The sequence below is a fragment of the Dasypus novemcinctus genome, chromosome 25 (genome assembly GCF_030445035.2).
Source record: "Dasypus novemcinctus isolate mDasNov1 chromosome 25, mDasNov1.1.hap2, whole genome shotgun sequence".
NCBI classification, from domain to species: domain Eukaryota; kingdom Metazoa; phylum Chordata; class Mammalia; order Cingulata; family Dasypodidae; genus Dasypus; species Dasypus novemcinctus.
The window spans coordinates 27,277,693-27,294,245 of NC_080697.1; the positions used below are offsets into that span (position 1 = coordinate 27,277,693).

Here is a 16,553-nt window from a genome sequence, read left to right on the forward strand (position 1 = left end):
ACAGTCATCTTAGACCCGCACTGCATTGATTGCTGCCCATCCCTGCCCCAGGCAGGGGAGAAAGAGGCATGAAGCTTAATTAGTCTCTCTGGGCAACTACAGTCTAGACCTGCACACTTTGGATTATTCCACAAAGCTGTGACTCTGTTCCTACTCCTGGCAAAGGAGAAAGTTCAGAGAAGCTTCATTGGTCCCTGGTGCAATGAGAGCAGCTTGAGCCTCCACAGCTTACAGCACCAATTACATGCTGGGCTCCTACTGCACAACCAGCAAGGGAGAAATGGCAGGAAGCCCTAAACTAAAGAGAAAAACTGTACCCAGAATAAATACTGTAGTAATCCAGATGCCAAGACACAAACAAAAAATTACAATCCACACCAAGAAACAGGAAGTTATGGCACAGATAAAGGAACATGATAAACCTCCAGATGACATAAAGGAGTAGAGATAACTAATCATAGATGTTCAAACAAATCTCCTTAATAAATTCAATGAGAAGGCTAAAGAGATTAAGGATATTAAGAAGACACTGGATGAGCACAAAGAAGAATTTGAAAGCATACAAAGAAAAAGAGCAGATCTTATGGGAAAGAAAGGTGCAATAAATGAAATTAAAAATCATTGGAATCATATAATAGCAGATTTGAGGAGGCAGAAGAGAGGATTGGTAAGCTTGAAGAAATGTCCTCTGAAAGTGAACATATGAAAGAACAGATGAAGAAAAGAATGAAAAAATTGAACAAGGTCTCAGGGAACTAAATGACAGCAAAAGGCATGCAAAAATATGTGTCATGGGTGTCCAGAAGGAGAAGAGATGGGAAAAGGGGTAGAAGGAATATTTGAAGAAACAATGGTAGAAAATTTCCCAACCCTATTGAAGAACATAGGTATACGTGTCCAAGAAGCACAACGTACTCCCATCCAAAAAAATCCAAATAGACACATTCATCAAATGCCAAAGACAAAGAGAGAATTCTGAGAACAGCAAGAGAAAAGCAATGCATAACATATAAGGGATATCCAATAAAATTAAGTGCTGATTTCTTACCAGAAACCATGGAGGCAAGAAGACAGTGGTCTGACATATTTAAGACACTACAAGAAAAAATTTCCAGCCAAGAATCTTATATCCAGCAAGACCATCTTTCAAAAAGGATGGCAAGATTAGAATATTCACAGGTAAACAGAAACTGGGAGAATTTCTAAGCAAAAGAGCAGAATTTCAGGAAATAATAGAGTCTGCTAGAGCCTGAAAAGAAAAGACAGGAGAGAGAGACCTGGAAGAGAGTCTAGAAATGAAGATTATATCAATGACAGTAACTAAAAGTGTCAAAAAAGTGGTGACAATAAAATATGACAGATAAAACTCAAATAGTCAGGAATAAACTTAACCAACAATGTAAAGCACTTGTATTCAGAAAACTGCAACCCAATGTGAAAAGAAATCAGAAAAGGCCTGAATAACTGGAAGAACATTCCATGCTCATGGATTAGAAGACTAAATATCATTAAGATGTCAATTCTACTCAAATTGATATATAGATTAAATGCAAACCCGATAAAAATTCCACAAGCATTAAAAAAAAAAAAAAAGAAAACACGATTATCAAATTTATTTGGAAGGGTAAAGTGTTCTGAATAGCCAGAAACATCATAAAAAGGAAAAGCAAACCTGTATCTCCAGACTTTAAATCATATTACCTGCTATAGTGGTAAAAACAGCATGGTACTGGCATAAAGACAGATACATAGACCAATGGAACCAAATCAATGGTTCAGAAACAGACCCTCATATGTATGACCAAGTGATTTTTGACTAGCATGTCAAACCCAAATAGTTCAGGCAGAACATTCCTTTCAGCAAATGGTGCTTAAAGAATTGGATATCCATAGCCAAAAGAAGGAAAGACGACCCCTATCTCACACCTTATCCAAAAATTAACTCAAAATGGATCAAAAACCTAAAAATAACAGCAAGAACCATAAAACTTCTAGAAGAAACTGTAGGAAAATATCTTCAAGCCCTAGTGGTAGGTGGTGGATTCTTAAAAGAGATTAGAGAAGGACTGAGATGAACTACTGATGTTTAACGTATGTAGAAGTTTTAATTAGCTTTACTGTATAAGTGTGGAAATGTATAGAGTGGATGGTAACACATAGTGAGTAACAGCTAATTTATAAATGGGGACATGGCTGAAAATGGCAGCCTAAGGGATGTAAATGCCAGTTGTCAGAATGCTAGAGAATAACCTAAGAACTGAATTACACAGTAAACCAGGAGGTAGATGAGAATTGTGGTTGATGGTACAGATGCAAGAATGTCCTTTGTAGAGTAAATGTACATCACTACTGTAGGGTGTTGGGAATGTGGAGAAGCTTGGGAAAAAAATACAACTGGAGTGACCTATGGACTATGGTTAGTAATAATATTCTTGCATCTATGCAAAAGTCGTACTGTCTTGATAATGAGGCAGTATGGAAAATGTGAGGCAAATGTACACCATGGACATGGTAACAATCAGATGATATTATCTTATCTGTAGCAAATGTTCCACCACAGTGTGGTATGTTGATGGAGGGGTGTTATTTGTGAATTCTGCACATGTGCATGATTGTTTTATACATTTTATAAGTTTTCTGTCACAAAAAATACATTTAAAAAATAATTATAGGGGAGGTTGGAGGAAAAACACACCAAATGTAAGATAAGCACTGTGATTAGTGGTAAGATTTTGACAATATTCTTTCACAATTTGTAACAAACATCTCACGACAATGCAAGGTGTTGGTAGAGAGTTGACATATAGGATGCCTGTATGATGTTATGCATGTTTGCTTTGCAAGTTCACAACTTTTAATATACACTTAATTGTTTATGTATGTTCATACATAAATGATATAAAGATAATACTAGGGTTGGTTGGGGGAAAGTACTTTGTTTAGTAATAATATTTTGACAATGTTCTTTAATCATTAGTTAAAAAGGTTTAACAGCAATGCAAGTTATTAGCAGTAGGGTGAGTTATGGGAGTCCTGTCTGATGTTATATGTTTGTTTTGTAAGTTCACAACTATTATGATACACTTATTGTTTATGTATGGTTATATATGAGTGACATACTTCAGTAAATTATTTTTTTTTTAAAAGGGTGTTTTGTAAACTCACAAATTCTCCATTATAAAAAAAAATGGTCCATAGGGGTGGGGGATCAAAAGGAAATGCTAGAATTCAAAAATATTTTAATAGAAATGAAGAATGCCTTTTTTTCAAGGGTTACTAGAACTTAATGGTATCATAGATATGGCCAGGGAAAGAATCAGTGATTTTAAAGATAGGTCAAAAGAAACTTTCCAAAGAGAAATGCAAAGAGAAAGAAGAATGAAAAAAAAAAAAAAAAAACACTCGATACATCCCGTAATTGTGGAACAATTTTAAAAGGTATAATACATGGGTAATTAGAATACCAAAAGGAGTCTGCAGAATGGAACAGAAGAACTATTCGAAGTAATAATGACTGAAAATTTTCCGAAGTTAATGACAGACATCAAACTACTGGAAGTTCAGAATCCACTAAGCAGGATAAATATGAAAAATCTCTACATTTAGGCATATAGTATTCAAACAGAAGAAAAACAAAGTCTAAGAAAAAATAAACAAGACCATGGATAAAATTTACAGTGGACTTCTCATCAGAATCATTCAAGCAAGAAGATAGTAGAATGAAATACTTAAAGTGTTGTAAGAAAAAAAAAAACCAATAAACTAGAAGACTATACCCAGAAAAATTATCCTTCAAAAGTAAAGAAATAAAAACTTTCTCAAGTTAAAATAACTCTGGGACTTCATCACTAACAGTACTGCCTTGCATGAAATTGTAAAAGAAGGTTTTCAGAGAGAAGGAAAATGGTATGTCAGAAACTCAAATCCACATAATGAAAGGGAGAGTCCAAAAAAGAATAAATGAAGTGTTCCATCCTTAGTTGGAAAATCTTTCAGCACCACAAAATTCATATCACTATGCCATTGCACAGCTATAATAGACACTAAACTTAGGAGGGTGTCGCTCTATTAGTATTTTTTTTAAAGATTTATTTGTTTATTTATTTATCTCCCCTTCCCTCCCACCCACCCCAGTTGTCTGTTCTCTGGGTCTATTTGCTGTGTGTTCTTTTGTCCGCTTCTGTTGTTGTCAGCAGCATGGGAATTTGTGTTTCTTTTTATTGCGTCATCTTGTTGTGTCAGTTCTCAGTGTGTGCGGTGCCATTCTTGGGCACGCTGCAATTTCTTTCCCGCTGGGTGTCTTTCCTTACAGGGCACATTCCTTGTGCGTGGGGCTCCCCTATGCGGGGGACACCCCTGCGTGGCACATCCCTTGCGCGCATCAGCACTGCGCATGGGCCAGCTCCACACGGATCAAGGAGGCCTGGGGTTTGAACCGCGGACCTCCCATGTGGTAGACAGATGCCCTAACCACTGGCTAAGTCCGCTTCCCACTCTATTAGTATTTTAAAATGTAGTCCTTATTTTAGGTGATCTTGATGGAGGTCTTACTGTCTCTCTTAGTATAAAGTAACCAAATTCAAATGGAAGGTGGAGATGTAAAGAATCTTGTGTTTAAGAAGGAAAAATGAATAATAAGAGTCCCTGGCTCTTACTAAACTGAATAACTATTGGATGAATTGATACTGTGTAATGTTATTTAACACCTATATACTCAGGAATAAAAGCTGAAATATGTGGGGGGGGGATGAGGAAAGACTAGAGAGGTTGACTTGTGCAAGTTCACAGAGCTCATAAATAGCAAACTGAAATTCAAATCCAAATCTAACTCCATATTGCCATGAATTACAAATAATTTATAAGGATACAGACTTTCTCCAAGCTCAAAATTAATAAGGGAAACTATTATAATGTAGAAGAACTAGATACCAGAATGGTACTTTTGTGGCACTGAAGAATTTCTGCAGCTTCCCAAAGAGTTGCCCAGGATTTCCTAAAAAAAAAAGTAAACAAATAAGACAAATTGTGGCTGTTGTATCAAGCTGCTGGTCACTGAATTACAACAAAGAGTCTACTTGTCAACACTTTTCTGGAAAAGAGGAGGAAGCCAGAGAGGGACATTTCCCTGGATTCAGTTTCCTAACTCCCAGGAATGGCTTACTGTTCTGCTAAAGACCTCAGAAAACAGACCCACCTACCATCCTCCTGGGCATCCTTATGCTGATTAATCACAGCAGCTGGATCACACCAGCTGAACATCATCCCTTCCTTCTCTAAAATTGCCTAGCACTTAATGTCTATGCCACTCACTTATATTTAACACATGCTGCATTATATTGGTGATGATATTTCCAAGTGAATTATTCTTGTTTTCCTTTCAAAATTCAAAGCTATTTGAGAACAAGGATCTACACACATTATCTCCTATAGCACCGAGCAATATGCAGGGTGCCTAGTAGATGCTCCACCAACATAGAATATCATTGATGGTCTATTGATTAAAAAAACTTACCCAAATATTAAGGGAGAAGTTGATCTAGAGTTGGGAGTTTGAAGGCATCTTAGCCATAACGAGGAAAGGCTCAGATTACAAGAAACAGAAATAAGCATGATCATATGGAATACGGTTGTCTCTGAAGGAGATATTTTGTCCGTTTATTTGACAAATATCCCTGCACCAGACAGCATTAAGCAGTAGATTCACATTTGGAAGAATGTGGTCATTAAAAATGCATCAGCACTAATCAGCCTTTCTGGTGGGTTTCAATCTCTTGTTTGCATATTACTATAGCTCTAGCATTCTCTCTTGTTTGTGTGTTTGTTGATCTAAGCTGTGAACCTCTGGCAGCAGAAACTATTCATCCTTTGACCTGTATATTTCTCTTCAGAGTATATATAGTTTAAAATGCACATATGTTATATTCAAAATATATAGCTTACATTTCAATGTTGTCCATTTCTATTTCACAATTAGTGAGTAATGTCTCCCTGCTTCCAAAAGAAGCCATGCCTTCAGTGTTCCTCTAAGATTCATAGAAATTATTCAGGGCTGCAGACACCTGTCCAAGAAAATCCTTTAAGCTGCAGTATATCAACCTTAGTGCTCACATTTTATCCGACGAAGTTTCTTTGTTTGACTTTGGCACTGAGTTGCTAACTCATCCAGTATCTAACTCCTGGCCATGCCTTTTTATAATCTTTTTCTAACCTCCTGATTCTTTAACCCGCCAAAATATTTTGGGCTCTATCTTTTATATACTAGGATTAGACTAGTGAAGATATTTTTAAAGTGTATTATTATGCCCATAGGTCATATCTCCCTGACACCGCCTAGATAGGATGAGTGTTCACTCTGTTCCAAGCACTGTGAAAATCCTAGTGACACAAAGATGAACATCTTTGCTTTCCAGCAATTCAGTCAGAGAATTGGAAATGTCTTATATTTGTGCTGCCCGATATGGTAATCACCAGTTTTGTGTGGCTATTGAATGCCTGAAAGGGCTGATCAACTGATGGACTAAATTTTTTATTTTATTCCATTTTATTTAATCTAAATCTAAGGAGCCATTAGAAGTCTGTGACATCTGTATTGGACAGTGCGAAGGAGAGAAACATGCTACAATTAGAAAAGAGAAACTTGGTCAGTACTATATTATGGTACAAACGAAATAAAGAGTAAGGAGCAATTCATTTTGCTTCAAAACTTAGCAAAATAGTTATCAAGAAGGCGACCTAAGATATCCCCTGCAAAAGTCTCCCTTCGGAAACAACGAATAAAAGTACAAATCCCACTTGCTTGTACTCTGGAGGGCCAGAGAAGATGGAGAAGAGCTCCACAATAGCCAAACTGAAGAAAAAGAAAAAATAATAATAAAGTACCCCCCAAAAAACGTAGACGATCTAGGCCACGAGCCTGCCAGTTCAGACCCTTTCCCCTCACGCAGCCCCAGGCAGCTTAAAAGCTATACAGCGCAGCTCGGCCGGGACCCTCCTGCTGCGGATGCAGACGCCAGAGGCACTTACAGGAGCGAGTTTGAAGCCCACGCACATCCAGGCACAGGAAACCCGGGCCGCCGAGACCCGGAACGGAACCCAGGCGCTGGTGAGCCTGTGCATACAGAAAGGCCCCCAGGAAAACAAGAGACCACGGCAGAACTATTGGCAAGAGGTACATACACTGAACCCGGTCTCTGATTGCTGGGGCACCTCGATGAGAAAAAAAAAAAAACAGGCCTTTTTGAAAGTTGACCCCATGTGACTTCCCAGGGTGGGGTACCCTAATGGGGAAGTTAGTGGAGGCAGAAAATACTCACGGGAGGATAAAAAGGGAAAACTGAACCGCTGTAAAGACAGGACGCGTCCCAGGACTGAAGAGTGTAATGGAAAGGGGGCACTAAGTGAGGGAGAACAGATGAACAAATCACGGAGCTGGGGAGAAAATTCTGCATAAATACAGAATAGATCAGGATTCCCTGAGAAGAAACGGAAGAAAGGAAGCTTTCTCCTGGAGGTGAAATGTTTGCACATAAAAGGGCAATCTTAAAATATGTACTGCATATCCAGGGCAAGAAGCAGGAGCAAAAGACCTGAGAAAATCTGAAAGGTAAGCACAGGGTACTCTGAAGTTTCAGTGTAAGCTGGATCAAGTGTGGAAGGAGAGCCTCAACACACAGCCAGTCTATAATAAAATCCAGGCAAGAGGAAGAAGGACCTTCAGGGTCAGCACATCAAAATAATCAGATGCTCGCACAACAGCAAAAAATTACAAACAGTACTAAGAAACAGGAAGCTATATGGCTCAGTCAAGGGTCATACATTTGGATGTCCTGAATAGCCACAACACATAATGTGTTGTATTGTTACCATAATTGTCTGATATTAATCTAATCTTGAGGAAATTGTCAGACCAATTTTAGACCCGTCAAAACTGTCAATATCATTTAAAAAAAAAAAAAACAGAGAAAGACATGGGGCTTATGGTGAGTTGGAATTATGTACTCCAGACAACATAATCTTAATCCATTCCTATGGATGTAAACCTATAGTATATAGGATTTATTGAAGATGTTATTTATAGTTAAGGTATGACCAAGTCTTAATCCTATTACTCAAGGCCTTATAGGAAAGGCCAAGAGAGAGAAAGCCACAAGAAGCTAAAAGCTGGAAGTCAAAGGAATCTGGAAGAGAAAACAAAAAATATTGCCATGTAACAGAAAAGGCAAGAAAAACCAAAGATCACCTGCAGCCAATCCCAGAATGCCATGTTCTTCAAGTAGAATGCATCACTTTGCTGATGCCTCACTTTGAACTTCTCCTTACCTCAAAACCATGAAGCAATAAATTCCTGTTGTTAAGTCAACCCATGATATGTTATTTGTTTTAGCAACTGTGAAACAAAAACAGATTGTTCTAAATTGAAGGAAAATAGACATATTAGGTCATGTAATAGCCAAAAGTTAGAGGATATTGTTGAGAAAATTGGGAATATTTGAGTATGGACTGTTTGTTATTAATGATATTAAATTACTGTTAATTACCTTAGGTTTGCTAATGGTGTGACTGTGTCTGGGAATGCTCTTTTCCTTGAGAGATGCATGCTGAAGTATTTAGGAGTAAAATGCCATGATGTTTGCAGCAAACTTATGAATGGTTTGGCACAAACGCAGTGTGTTCATTTACAGAAAGTGAGATGGAGGTGGTGTGGCAAGATGAAAGCAGTTGGAAAATCTAGGTTAGAAATGCATCATGTTTGTGATACCTTGTTTTTCTTTCATTCCTGTGGGCTTAAAACTTTTATAAATAAAAAATAATAATTTACTTTTTTAAAAAGAGGTTTGCCGAGCGTCTGCTCAGGGCTTCTCATGGCTTCTCACAACCTCACTTTAATTTGGCAGAATTCCATTGCCACAAGCTGAGTGTGCTTCAGGGGAGCAACCATGGAGGCCACAACCATCAAACATCCCCCAGCCTAATAACACCTCCTGGGACGCTCTGCTGAGGATGGACTCTTGGAGCTTTTTGTAGGAAACTCTAACTTCTATAAAATGTACTTGCTGGAGTGTATAGCCTTGTTAAGCCTCCTACTCAATCTTTCCCATATACAAGGGTGTTTTGCAATAAAACCCCATTAACTAGAGCATCCAGGGCACTAATTTTTCCAGGCAATTAATGTTAGCCCCCAAAAGCATTTTTGCAACATTTCCTCCCTACTCTCCTTAGTACTGATGCAATTCTTTCTGGGTTTACTGTCTTGCCTTAGCAAAATCAAGCTAAATCTGTCCAAGAAAAATGAAGATCTACAAGGCCCAAGGAGCATTTACAACATTTGTCCTACACCAGATTGTTTCAGTACCTGCAGGGGGTGTAGGAATCTGTATTGACCCTTGCAAGTGCACTAGAAGTCTCTTTCACAATTAAATCCCTTACATGTCATTTCCATCTTCCCTGTTAAATAAGATTGTAGGGTTTACGATTAGCCAGGGAGCCAGTTAATCAGGATTTCTGTTAATTTCTTGATAAAAGACTCATGAGGAAAGTTTTAGAATCTGTACTTTCAGTTCTCTAGAATTACACAGCCATTTTCTAGAATTGGGTCTCTATTTACAAATGAGTTTGGGATTCGGTTTGCCTTATACATTTTCCATATTTTAAGTATGCATGAGGATGATTTGATTAGATAACAGGATTGAGAAATATTTTTGTCTTAGAGATCTCCTATTATTTAAATGTTGTCTTGTCAATGCCATAACTTTTTTTTTTAAGTTTTCAGGGGCTATTGTTTCTGAGATCAGTTCCATTTTTCTTTTCTGACTTTATATTTCACTCTTCAGCAAGATATTGATCCCCATGTCTAAGTACACAAGTCTACATGCAGATGGGAGGGCATATAAGCGGGGAGCATGATTAAAAAGTTCAGTGCTCTGGGCAGGTAATAAAGGAATGGACATTCACAATGTTTCCCAGTGGGAGAGAAGTCACACTTTCACAATAACTACTTAAAATGCGCCTTTACAATGCTTGTCAGTAGGGCTGAAGTTACATCTTTACAGTAATTACTAAGGAATCTATTGCTACAAAGGTGGTCAAGCAGTTCACAGATCAGATTGTTTTTAGAGTTTCCTGGAGAGAAGTCTAAGTGTACTTTATCAGTCACAAGCTCAGAGACAGTTATTTCCCAAGGCTTGCTGTGAAATTATTAAGAAATGAAATGCTGACTAAAAGGGGAATGAACTGGAAGGGTTAGGGGAAAAAGGCAAAACCATATATGATACAGTATCCCAGAATGATGAGTTAGACATCAGAGACATGAAATCTAATCCTCTGACCCTTTCTTGGGATGTAAGGCTACATAACCTCTCTGAACCTTAGATTTTGCCATCCATAAAATGAGAATCAAGCTAGCCTTTCTTAATTCCAGGTTTGGGAGTTCTACAAATAAGATACCATATGCAGGTGCTTTTTAAAAGGGTCCTAAGATTATGAGGGACTTACCATTTATTGAATGCTAGCCAAATTGTGCCAAGCAATTTAAAATTTCATTAAATTCTCACAACCCTCTGCAATAATTTCCCCTGATTTTACAGAGTAGGAAACTGAGGGCTATAGGAAACAATATGCCCAACCTTCCCTTGCAGGTTGATGGTGGTTCTTGACTTGAAGCCTTAGCACGCAGCCTGTGCTCAAATCCAGTACTCATTGCTTCTTCTTATGAATCGTTATTTTCATTAAATTCTTATAGCCTTAACATGTATCTTTTCTCTAAACTGTTATAAATTCTGCTTTGTTATTACCATATATTTTTTGTGATGACTTGGAATCATGTACCCCAGAAAAACATGTTCTTAAAATTAATCCATTCCTCTGGCTGTAAACCCATTGTAAGTAGGGCCTTTTGATGAGGTTATTCAGTTCAGGTGTGGCCCAATTCAATCAGGATGGGTTTTAACCCTGTTACTGAAGTCCTTTACAAGCAGAATGAAATTCAGAGAGAGAGAGAAAACCACTGGAAGCCAGAAGCTGAAATTCAACAGAACCTGGAAGAGAACAGAGAGGCCAGAAGAGCCTGCCATTGTGCACTGCTGTGTGATAGGGGAACCATGGACCCAGAGGCACTGACAGCCAGCCCAGAAGCCCACAGTCTTCTGGGAGAAAGCATCAGCTTGATGCTTGATTCTGGATTTCTCCTAGTCTCCAAACCATGGGCTATAAATACTCCTGTTTAAGCAAACCATTGCATGGTATTTGCTTTAGCAGCCAGCAAGGTAAAACAATTTTAGATATATGTATTGTGCATTTGTTTGTTCATGTATGTGTTAGATACAGTAAACATTTTTATTTAGAAAAAGTGATGAGTCAATCACCCAAGTCAGCTGTGTAATCTGGACAAGTCACTTCACTTCTCTGTGTCTTCTGAAAAATGGCCGTATTTCCTTTTCTGGGTTCACATGTGAACAGCAGTATGGATTCCAAACCCCTTTCCATGAGCTGGAAAACGATGAAAGAACTTCCTCCTAGAAGTGTCCAGTGTCCAAAGTGCTTGTTCCTACATGAAGGTGCCAGATAGGGCTGTGAGGGAAGACAAGGACTACAGTGCTGAGAACTGTAAAATTAGCGTCCTAGACTGCCCTGCTAATCTAGCTGTATGAATTCAGGCAGGTCACTTCACTTCTAGGAGGAAGTTCTTTCATCTTTAAAATGAATGTGTAAAACTGTATAATATCTAAGGTCCCTTCAAGCTTGAACATTCTACAATGTTTTTGTCCTGCTTTTCTAACTTCCCTACCCTCAACACAGCAGAATTGTTTCCTCCCTCCTCTCCTCTGCAGGCTGGCAATTTATGGTAGCATGAGCAGTGGATTGTTTCATCTGTTTTAATTAGTGTTCATCTCTGTCTACTAAACTGTAAGCTGCTTGAAAGCAAGAACCTTGCTTTATTCCTTTGCACCCTCAGCACATTGCCTAGCAAACAAAATATGCAATGATTGTTGAAAAGATATTTTAAAGTATAAAGCTCTACACAAGTATAAGATTCTATTTTTATTTTTTTTACCCTAGAGAACCATGGGCTGCCTTTGCCAAGCAGGGCCTTTCATAGATAGTGTGAGAAACTCCAGAACTGAAAATCCAGCCCTTGCAAAACCTGTTTTATTGTTTTCTTTTTTAAAAGAACATATTGCTTTTATTTATTTTTTTAAGCGAAGAATGAAATAAAAGCTCTTTCTCAAATCCCCAACTAGAATTCGGTGTAAAGGGGACGAAATTAGTTTGAAACGTACTAAAATGAAACTACCAAACCTAAGAAATATCAGTGGTGGCAGGGAAGGGAGTGTGTATCCTATAATCAGCCATTCTGTCCACCCCCTGCCCAGACCACACCCATCCATGAACTTTCTGGGCCAAAGTTCTCATGAGGCTTTTGTGGCTCAGAATGTAATATAAACAATTGTTAGGGAAAGCGGCTTTAGGTGAATTGCATCTGAGTTTATGCAAAGCCAGGAGCCCTGGTCCCTGGTCCAGGGAAGGCTGACCTGAAAGCTATCAATCTTTTTCAGTTCACTGTGCCATCATCAACCAGCCTCTGCCATGCAGCTGGTTTTAAACAATCCAGGGAATTTGTACAAGGTCATTTCCCAGGCAAAATGAAAACAGCCAGGTGACTGACCAGCAGTGAAGAAGAGCCATAATTAAGAAGAGCAGAGTCTTCAAGCATGAAGGTTAGGATTCAGTTCAGATAATTTCCCAAAGGTTGAAAGACATTCTCAAAACCTTGTGGGGTTCCAAATATAGACTGCCACTTGGCTGAGAATAAGCTTAATGATGCTTCCTTTGATGGAAGTCATGATTCTTATTCCAAGTTGGATCAAAGCCAGGAAAAAAACATTTTAAAAAGTATAAACTCTAGAAGGCAAGGTTGAATGGATGAGTTGAACAGATTTTGAGTAAATAGATGGATAGACAAATGGATGGGTGAATAGATGATAGCTAGCCAGCTAGCTAGATCCATATATAATAAATAGATGTCTTCATGTGTGTTGCAAGCAGCCATTCTGGAGCATTCCTATTTTATGATGAGCAAATCTAGCTTCTGCAGCAAAAAGAGGAATGTGGATTAATGGTCAAGAATGTCTGCCATGGTGAAAAACAAAATCATTCCATAGCCAACAGGCACTGCTCATCCCTGTAGGGTTGAGTCACAGTCCTATTAAAAGCAGAGGCACCAATCAAGTGGCCTATGGGGGTCAGTCATTCAAGACCCTGTTGTTCATCATGCCCTTCCTAATCCTGTAATGCTGATACAATTACACTAGAGTAGCAAATCCCCAAAAGGAGGACTGGAAGCTGCATAACATCTACAGAACATGCCTAACAATCCAATACCAGTGGGAACTTAGAACTTCTTTTTTTTTTTTTTGCTTGAAAGGAAGATTGTAAAATCATTAGAAAAATCCCTGCTTATAGTATTTTTTATTAAAATACCTTAATATAGGTTGTCTTTCTTTACCCAGCCCCCCTATGAAGCAGGCAGAGGTTTCTGTTAATGTTCGTTTGGTTCCTTGTTTAGGGGATTTACTTCCCATTAAAAAGAAAACTGTGTCCTAGGGAAATAAGTGTCTTAAATAGAATCACAGAGCTAGTTAGGGGTGGTTGGGACCAGAACACCGATCTCCTGTCTCAGTGAATTTCTTTATCCATAGCACTCAGTATATGTCACCATCACAGAAGACTACATTTAGAAGTTTCCAACCTGGAAGTCATGCATAGGAGGATGTATAAATATGCTTATATGTATTTTGTTTGTTTGCCAGTTTATTTTTATTAGCCATGTAATCTCAATCTAATCATTTCCTTTGCTCTGAATGTTAGGCTTCTCTTCCAGTCCCCAGGACGAATATAATGACAAGATATTGCATGTAGGATACAAGATACCTATTATGTTTTCAGAGTCATATTCAAAATCAGCTCATGTCTAATGAGTACCAACTATATGGGAGTACCAACTATATGCCAGTTATTAATAGATATCTTTTGTTATTTGATCCTGACAATGACCCTGTATTGTTGGTATTATTTCCCCCATTTTAAAGAGAGGAAATTGAGATGCAAAGAGGTTAAGTAATTTGTTAAAGGCAGCACAGGCACTCAGTGCCTTGGGTTATTAGTTACAAGGGTCAAATGAATGAAAAATAAATTTCTAAAGAAATTCAGAGGAACATGAAATCGTTTCCACTTGGAGTGGTTCAGTGAGTATGGATTACAGAGTACAGGATTACAGAGACAGAAGTTTCCCAAGAACTTGGAAGTAAGTATAACAAGGATTGTATCTCACCTTCTGGTCTTTGTAGAAGAGTATGGCCTGTCTCAGACTGATGCTAGAGCTTTTTTGTGTGTGCAAATGAGGACAAAGTGGCCATTGATAGAGAGATGGAGAAGCCAGAGATTCCAAATTGTTTTACATTGGACATGGCCAAGGTAGAAAAGATCAGGATGGAAGGAGAATGCGGGAGAGAGAGCAAATAACCAGTCTGGGTTGAGTTTAAGAAGTTTTTGGTGATTTTGAGAGTAAAGCATAAAATTTAGGAGCTGCTCTGCTCTGTGATACAATGGAAGAGTGAGAAGAAAAGAAATGCCCTTCACTGTAGGAAATCATGAGCAAATTGTTTAACCTCTCTCATCCTTGGCTTCATGATCTGTAAATAAGGAATAATAATAAAAGAATTCTGGTCAAGAATAAAGGGAGACAATCTGTGTAAAGTTTCTGGCATTTAAGAACTTAATTGGTATAGGACCTGCTACTTGTTGGGGAAATACAATTAAAAACAAAATATTCTCCCAACCCAGAAAAACTTTTCCACCAAAATAGAGGAGAAAGAAAAACTATTTTTATGTTATTAAACCAGAATGTGATGCTTTACAGGCAATCTGCTAAGGGAATTGCAAAGACAGAAAGAAATCTCACCCTTTACCTGTAGCTAAGTGAATACAACTCGGACATGTTCCTACAATATTTCTCATCCTATGATCAGAGGTGGGTTTACAATTTGGTGTCAGGTGACAACTGAAATTAGGTCCATCTTCCCCTGGAAAGTATAAGATAGAGCATTCTCTTCCTTGGTTATTTCATTTTAAAGAGATGGTTTTCAGGTCCTTGAAGAAACATTTACGAGTTGTGAGGCTGGCAAGGGACATTTGACCTTACAATGTCATCCATGTATTACTAAAATACAGTAGTATTGAAATCTAGTTATTTCCACTGCTGTTTCTACCTTCGTCTGGGCAAGTTACAGTCAACTAAATATCCAGTAAACCCATAGAAAAATGCAAAGCAAAGCAATTATCAGATTTACAATAGGATGAATTATTTTAAAATTCAGTGTAATATTTGCCTTGTGGGAATAACCTTTAAATGTATCATACCAGTGATGAATGATTAAGTCTTGATTGGTAACGAGTAAAAATTCTCCATCATACAGTTATTTCACCAGCTGTTGTGATGTCCTTATTTTTTATGCTTTTAAATGATTAACTCTCTGAGTATTATCTTATAGTTCCTTATGAAATCTTACTGAATCCAAGATGAAGTAGTATCTTAACTCTGGAGCAAGGTAATTTAAATTTTTTATTTTCTTCATTTAGGGCCCAGTATATTTCTCCTGAAATCTCATCAATTGCATAAATAATATCACATTTACATCATAGTTTAGGCCCTTCTGTAATTTTTCCATGTTCCCTAAAATGTTTCTTAGATGTGAAATACAAAAACACCCATTTATTTAGCAGCAAAGTCATATTATCAGGCACTGGTTTCAGAGTACAGATGGAACCTGCAGTGCTCAAAACACATAGCTCTAGTTGTTTTAAGTCTTGAGGATAGACTCATCCTATGGATCATTTTTCATTGGTCTAAATCAATAGTTATATTATTGTAACAATCCACCAAATCTCCATGAATAATAGGCATCCACCTTTGCTTGTCCATCCATACTGGAACTTGGGAGAACTTGAATCCTAAAGCTTTCTGCAGTCTTTATTTGTAAATAACAGACATCTGTTGGTCTATTAATTAGACATTTCTCTTTTCTACACCTTCCTTCTATCACTTTCACAGTAGTCATAGTCTCAATATCTCATTGTTTCCTTAAATATGAACAATTCTATAATTCCAAACTAATGATGATATCCTAGAGTTGCTTTATAGCTAGTTGCTTTATATACAATTTAGTGCCTCTGAAACCCTTGTGTCGATTTTCTCTTCCTATGTTAAATTATTCTAAGCAGTCTAATTCCAAATTTGTCCCCATCTCCATTGTAATGGACCTTCCAGAGCAATATCTTGTAGGATGTTGTGATCCCACCCAGTTTGCGATTGTATTATGTGTTTTTGTCACCATCCCAAAGCACTAAGCTTACTGTCAAGGTCTCAATATCAAGAGTTAGCTGTATCTGTGCTTGTTCCTATGCTTCTCAGAATTGTATTCAATAAATCCCTTCTTGTCTTGTCCTTGAATGGCCCCAAATGGTTTCCTATCAAACAGCTTCCATAATGACCATAAGTC

The 16,553-nt window shown here is 37.9% G+C and overlaps 1 long non-coding RNA gene across 1 annotated transcript in view; it reads right to left on the minus strand.

Annotated features, from left to right (window-relative positions):
* LOC131275980 (uncharacterized) overlaps nt 1-7,278 on the minus strand; it is an 86,598-nt gene extending 79,320 nt beyond the window's left edge. The window contains exons 1-2 of the long non-coding RNA XR_009183443.2: nt 7,024-7,278; nt 4,930-4,993 (exon numbers count right to left, since the gene is read on the minus strand). This is a non-coding gene — a long non-coding RNA (uncharacterized lncRNA). The remainder of the gene's footprint in view (nt 1-4,929; nt 4,994-7,023) is intronic.
* Between the last annotated feature and the right edge of the window lie 9,275 nt (nt 7,279-16,553).